Genomic DNA, 7,500 nt, shown 5'->3' on the forward strand with positions numbered 1-7,500 from the left:
AGCGCTAGGCTGAGGCCTTGAAAAAGGCTCTTTAGCAATGTTGAGTTATTGGAAAAGGTTCTTTAGCAATGTTGAGTCATTGGAAAAGGTTCTTTAATCAATGTTGAGTCATTGGAAAAGGTTCTTTAGCAATGTTGAGTCTTTGGAAAAGGTTCTTTAGCAACGTTGAGTCTTTGGAAAAGGTTCTTTAGCAATGTTGAGTCATTGGAAAATGTTCTTTAGCAATGTGGAGCCTTTGGAAAAGGTTCTTTAGCAATATTGAGTATTTGGAAAAGGCTCTTTAGCAATGTTGAGTCATTGGAAAAGGTTCTTTAGCAATGTTGAGTCATTGGAAAAGGTTCTTTATCAATGTTGAGTCATTGGAAAAGGTTCTTTAGCAATGTTGAGTCATTGGAAAAGGCACTTTAGCAATGTTGAGTAATTGGAAAAGGCTCTTTAGCAATGTTGAGTCATTGGAAAAGGCCCTTTATCAATGTTGAGTCATTGGAAGAGGTTCTTTATCAATGTTGAGTCATTGGAAAAGGTTCTTTAGCAATGTTGAGTATTTGGAAAAGGTTCTTTATCAATGTTGAGTCATTGGAAAAGGCTCTTTAGCAATTTTGAGTCATTGGAAAAGGCCCTTTATCAACGTTGAGTCACTTGAAAAGGCTCTTTAGCAATTTTGAGTCATTAGAAAAGGTTATTTAGAAATGTTGAGTCATTGGAAATGGGTTTTTGGCAATGAGGAGTCACTGGAAAGACTCTTTAGTATTTTTGACCCATTAGAAAAGGCTACTTACTCACATTCTTTCACTGCCTATTTCAGATATTCAGAGTCTAACGTTACACTAGAATGTTTGTATAATAATATATCGAGCCGTGAGCCTGAGTGATTTGATTTGATTCCAGTTGTAGATGAAAGTCGTAACATCACCTATTCCTCGCTTCAGATTCTATACTCCTATTTCAACAAGTTATTTGCAGTGTTATCACAGATGTTTGCGAGTGTTATCAATCACCCTTTCATAACATACGCCAATCATGAATGATGAGCTTATATTAAAAATCTCTCCAGAGTAGAGAATCTGTTTATTTGGGTCATGTGGTGACATTTCTTTATATAGATACTTTCATCAGGGAGCAGTTTGAGAGTATTCCCATTACAACAATGAGCCCCATAGCAATTTAGGTTATTGGACCTGCAAATAAGTCCACGTCGACATGGATAAAAAAAAAGTTATTTTTATTTATTTGTTATCGCTATTGTATGTCATTGGTGAAGGTTGGTCAATGTAACTCAATATTTATTTATGCATTTATGTAATCATTTCTTGTTTATTTATTTACATATTCATAGAGATATTCCATTATGTCTGAACAGACCTCCTTATAAACATGTTATAACTTAAACCTCCATTAAATAAGAATTTCACGTGCCATTAAACTGTATCCATTAACGGGATTTGTGGAGTTGATTTAGTAAGCAGTGCCTATAGTTTGACTTTAATCCCACCCACCACCCCTACTTTTCTCCATTGAATAGGATCTATGCACAACCCCTATATACCTCCCCCCTCACACAAACAGCCATTCACCCACCCACCTTCCCTTGGTTTACGCTAAGGCATTTTTAACAGTTAACTGCCGTTATCTGGAGACCAAAAAAAAAAACCTCATATTTAAAAATTTGGCCAGAAAACTTATCCTTCAAATATCGATCGATTTAAATGACAAATGGCAAAATAAAACTCTCAAATCTGGGATCTCATGAAGAAGTCTTCCTACAAATCCCAGGTTTGAGAGCCCCCCCCCCCCCCCCCCCTCTCTCCAATATGCGGGCCATTTTAATCAACCGATATTATTTGAAGGACGAGTTTTCTGGCCAAATTTTTAAATACGTGTTTTATTCGTACTGCAGTGAACTGGTTAACGAGGCATTGAGGCAATGTTGTGATTTTTATGGGTGAAAGGCGAAGGATTAATCACTAATCAGTAAGGAACAGGGACGACGGGTGACTTTCTTACACGAAGGGCAGTGTTCACATCATATCTTGATCTGATATATATATAATAATATGTGTCCCATCGGCTATATCCGGTATTACCGTAGCCATCGTTGTGTTATAGATAGTATGCGTTTGGCTAAGAAGCTCATAACATTGCCATCCGGAAGTATAACGGACCAACACACAAAACTATGTGTAACCATGAACTTTTATAGTCTGGTTAATACAGTTTAGTGAGAATCACTCACAAACGCGGGTGGCAAAATACAATAACAAAGGCTTGAGTGACGTCATCTTCGTTCTATCTATATATAATAATATGTGTCCCATCGGCTCTATCCGGAATTACCGTAGCCATCGTTATGTTATAGCCTGATACTGAAATCCAAAAGGTCTGGCAGTTTGACGTCATTATTTGTTTTTTGCACCGCCTAGTGAGTTGTCGTTAGTAGAGCTCATGGAAACAAGTTATTTCATTGGGTGAACTATTGAACACAACTCACGATTTGTTTTCTTTTGTGGTAAAAGACTGGCATTTTGACGTCATTTTTTGGTCAGTATCAGGCCATAACTTTACGAAGGCCACGGTATAACGCCGAGATGAACCAGATGACGGAAATGTGAATTTAAAGCTAAAACGGTATTCTGTCCGGATTTGTGCTAGAAATAGAACCACCATGCTAGAACCACTACAACAGAGAAGAAAGCATGACGAAGTATCAATAATTTGCAAAGGCCTCAAACCAAATCCAAGCATCAGTAACACACTTTATAGTCACCTGGAACAACTACAAAAGACGTCTATCATGGCACGAGACCAAAGGGCTAGAGCTCAGGTGGTCGCCGGTTCGGATAAGTAAGCAAAGGCCTCAACGATCAAGTTAAATTTCCTCTCGGTGATAATCAACCAACTAAGAGGAAAACATCCAAGTTTATGGTTCCCCACTCAAGAGTGGATGCCCCCTTGTACTCGTTCATGCCATCGACATTAAGACACTGGAATAGTCTCACATCTCCAATGAAAGAAAAATACTGTGTGCTGTGGAATCTTCAAACTGGAAGGTACAGACTTAAAAGGACAAAGAAGAAGAAGAAATTGAACTAAAAGCCATAAGTGTGGATCTTGGGGTTAATTTCCATTCATCATGGTGGAGAATAAATACATTTTCTTTTACTTTGCAAAGTCTGAAATATCTTCTTTTTTTTTCATATGATATGATATGATATGATATGATATGATATGATATGACATGATATGATACGATATGATATGATATGATATGAGATATCATACCATATCATACCATATCATACCATATCATATCATATCATATCATATCATATCATATCATATCATATCATATCATATCATATCATACCATATCATATCATATCATATCATTTCATATCATATCATATCATATCACATCATTCCATTAATAGGGCACTCACTAAAATCCTCTCCGGGCCTGTTGGCACTTGAGGCCGTGCAAGGCGCTATTCTTGGGGCCATTTCGAGAGACAGACCTCTCTCCTTCAGGTCTCTTTAGGACCACAGTAAGTACGTCTCCAATTGTATTCAAGTGTTCCTTAAAAGCCCATTAAAATAAATAACAATGGGCACGATCTATAGATAGTATGCGCTTGGCTAAGAAGCTCATAACATTGCCATCCGGAAGTATAACGGACCAACACACAAAACTATGTGTAACCATGAACTTTTATAGTCGGGGTAATCCAGTTTAGTGAGTATCACTCACAAACGCAGATGGCAAAATACAATAACAAAGGCTTGAGTGACGTCATCTTCGAATTATCTATATTACATTTCCATGTGCTTGAGGTCATTGGTCACATTGCAAAATGTGCTCAAAGTGACCCACATAGTGAAAATTGTTCACAGTTTTTGAAATATCTAGCATCACGATTGGTCATTTTGTTCAGCTTGACACATGGGTATGCTTACAACTTTCATAAACAAAGCAGCGTGTTTACATTTCTGAAGAAATATCCAATTGTTGGACAGCAATAAATCATGTGATTGATGACTTGGATGGACGAAAACATGAATATAGATCGCTACCATTTATTACCATTACATACTCCTATCATTCTAAATCTAAATACACTTTTTAGAAGTCCTGCTCGAGACGGCAGAGCACAAATCATTAGAGTTTGCCGTTTTTTACTTTTTATGTTCTTCCTGGAGAATTTATAATATTTTTACTTGCGGCTATGTGGTCTTGTGGTATGACACTTGCTTTCGGATCGGAAGGTCCTGGGTTCAAGCCTCACTCGGCGCATAGTTGAGTCCTTGGAAAAGACTCTTTACTCACATTCTCTCACCGTACCCGAGTGTAAAATGAGTACCTGGTCGTCAACAGTGTTGTCTCGGTCAGAAAAAAAAATGTAACATCGCCTAACAGGTGTCATGTCACGTCCTACTTGTTAACTGTTGCTGTTGGCCATGGGGCGCTTGTAAAGCGCTTTGAGCACGTTAAGTGGATATTATATAAAAACTCAAGTTTACTTCTATATAAAACAACAAAACAACAAAAATATTGCCACATTCTCATATTATTTTTGGCTAAAATTTCAAATAGAATTTTTTTTTTTACAATCCAAACCGTCACGACATAATACCGTTTTGAGAAGGTGGGTCGCAAATTATTGGAGGACGACACTTTTAATTTTTAGTTCCTCAAGTATTTGTATAGATAGTTCGAAGTTGACGTCACTCGGGTCTTTGTTATTGTTTCTTGCCATCCACGTTTATGAGTAGTTCTCACCAAACTGTATTAACCTGACTATAAACGTTCATGGTTACACATAGTTTTGTGTGTTGGCGAGTTATACTTCCGGATGGCAATGTTGCGAACTTCTTAGCCAAGTGCATACTATTTATAGATAGTTCGAAGATGACGTCACTCAGGTCTTTGTTATTGTATTTTGCCATCCGCGTTTATGAGTAATTCTCACTAAACTGTAATAACCAGACTATAAACGATCATTGTTAAACACAGTTTGGTGTGTTGGCCAGTTATACTTCCGGATGGCAATGATGTGAACTTCTTAGCCAAGTGCATACTATCTATAGATACGATTTTTTAACAGTCTAAACAAGTCGAGACACCATTTTGAGTTAACGCCATACGTATGTATGATTTTATTGGCGAGTTTTCTATTAAGAGCAGCAGGGTGGTGGGAAATCAAAATAGATTTGCATTCGAGATTATGTTGTGTGGTGCTTTGACATGCGTCCGTGCGTGTTTTTATGCATGGGCGGCGTGTGTGTGTGTGTGTGTGTGTGTGTGTGTGTGTGTGTGTGTGTGTGTGTCTATGCGAGTGAGGTGGTCAGTGCTGGTGGTGTTGGCTCTCGCAGCTAATGCACGGATTTATACATTGTTGTGTGGTGCTAGGTATGGAGTGTGCTCTTTGATGGATTATAATTTTTTGACGGTTGGTATAACTGAATACAACAATGTGTAATGTTGATTTAAATTAGGTCATTGCTTAAACGTCACCTTTTTTTTTTTTTGACACTTTTATTCATCCCGATATTATACCGTTTTGACCCGACAGGTCACAAATACTGTTCTCTCAAATTGCACGCAAGATAGAGACTTTTCACCCCCGCGCCCCTCCCCCCCCCCCCCCCCCCCCCCCCGGAAAAAGTAAAATAAATAATTGAGCTTCATATAGCGCAATATCCACTAAATGTGCTCGAAACAACATTTAATCTGTAGAACGGGACATGGCGCCTGTGAGGCGATATTACAATTTTCCGGACAAAGACAAAGCTGTTAACGGTCAGGTACACATTTTACACCTGATTACGGTGAGAGAATGTGCGTGAGTAAAGAGCCTTTTCCAAGGACTCAACTATGCGCCGAGCGCGAGGCTCGAACCCAGGACCTTCCGATCCGATCGCGAATGTCATACCACAAGACCACATAGCCGCACTATAAAAAGAATAAAACAACAAATCCACGACACTTACAGTGGTTGTGACATCAAGTCAATAGTAAAAATAGATAGGCAAAGAATAGAATTGTCAGCTTAATATTTTTTTTAAAATACTCTCAAGAGTTTTCTTGAGAAACTGTGACGGACGCCCGTATGAAATATTTCTCCGACGAGCATAAAAGCGTATCCAGAGGAAAGAAAACCATTATAAATCCCCCCCTCTTACCATGAAAATGAAAAAACAAACAAAAAGAGGATAACCAAGCGTTTCGACCGATGTCTGATAACCCATTTCTTTATGGGCCCATTGTTGTAATGAAAATCTCAAATAATGACCTAAAATATTGTACATAACAACAATGCTAAACTAGGCCCATAAGTGGGTTCGTTCGGATATCAGACCTGCATGTATGTACACGTCGGTTTCAACATTTTACCTTCGTTAGATAATAAATATTCTATCCAAACTAGACTACACGTGAAAAGAAATAGATAAAGAATAACATTTACCACTAACTTACACGTAAATTAGAGAACTTAATTTTTTTTTAACCCAACAAAATACAGAGGTTGTTTTTAAAACCACAGTAGCTATATGCAATGTTAATCAAATAGCACAAACTGTGTTCTTCAATAAAACGGCAGAATACCTCAATACTAACAGTGAGTGCATGCTAGATACACTTATAATGACAAGAAATAGGTACAGAATAGAATTTGTCAGTCATTTATAGTTTGCTTCTCTGGGGTCCCGATAGCTCAGTTGGTAGAGCACTCGCTTAACACGCAAAGGGAAAGAGATCGATCCCAGGTGCAGTCGAAATTATTATTTTTTCTGCCCCCCCCCCCCCCCCCCCCCTGTCCACCCAGCAGTGAATGGGTAGCTGAGTCTGTTACATTTGGCGGAAAGTGCTTTGCGATAGACTAGCGTCCTATCCGAAGGGTAGCAAGCAATCGCTATAGTCCCTTTCACGTTAGAAACCGGGATAAACTCCGACTCCATGGGCCTAATAGCTATGAAGGACTGCTTTTTTTTTTGCTTCTAAATTATTTAGAGCTGCATTAAAATAATGGGTTGGAAACGCTCTTTTATAATTAATATGAAATGTGCACATATTGTAGGTCTGATAGTCGAACGCAATTGGATTCAATAGTCTGATGTCACGTCGCCCAGCAACGGTGACCATCGTGGTTCTAAACAAAGAAAATCGGTACTTATTATTCTTCATACAGGTTAAAACTTTTCATATGTCTTGAATCCAATTATATATCCAATACTTTCCTTCCCACGTACTCCCGCTCTCGTCTCTTTACATGTCCGAACCATTTCGATCCTTTTTTTTCTCATCTTTACTGATACAGTCTCCACTTTCTGTCAAATAAGTAACAATGTGAAATTTAATATACAAAAACGGATAAAATGGACGTTTCGGGTTTCCCCTTTATCAAGAAACGAGGATAAATGAAAATGAAATACTACAGACGAATTAGATAATAATGTGGAGTGGCGTTGTTAAGATGAATAAACAAAAACATTGATCATCAATTT

General features: G+C 38.1%; 1 protein-coding gene across 1 annotated transcript in view; it reads left to right on the forward strand.

Annotated features, from left to right (window-relative positions):
• Nucleotides 1-5,353: 5,353 nt before the first annotated feature.
• Nucleotides 5,354-7,500, forward strand: part of LOC144979159 (uncharacterized) — a 20,257-nt gene continuing 18,110 nt past the window's right edge. The window contains exon 1 of the mRNA XM_078925764.1: nt 5,354-5,444. The gene's annotated coding sequence lies outside the window, so the exon portion shown is untranslated. The remainder of the gene's footprint in view (nt 5,445-7,500) is intronic.

Source organism: Berghia stephanieae, chromosome 9, assembly GCF_034508935.2.
Source record: "Berghia stephanieae isolate SIO BIC M18660-M18661 chromosome 9, UCSD_Bste_1.3, whole genome shotgun sequence".
NCBI classification, from domain to species: Eukaryota; Metazoa; Mollusca; class Gastropoda; order Nudibranchia; family Aeolidiidae; genus Berghia; species Berghia stephanieae.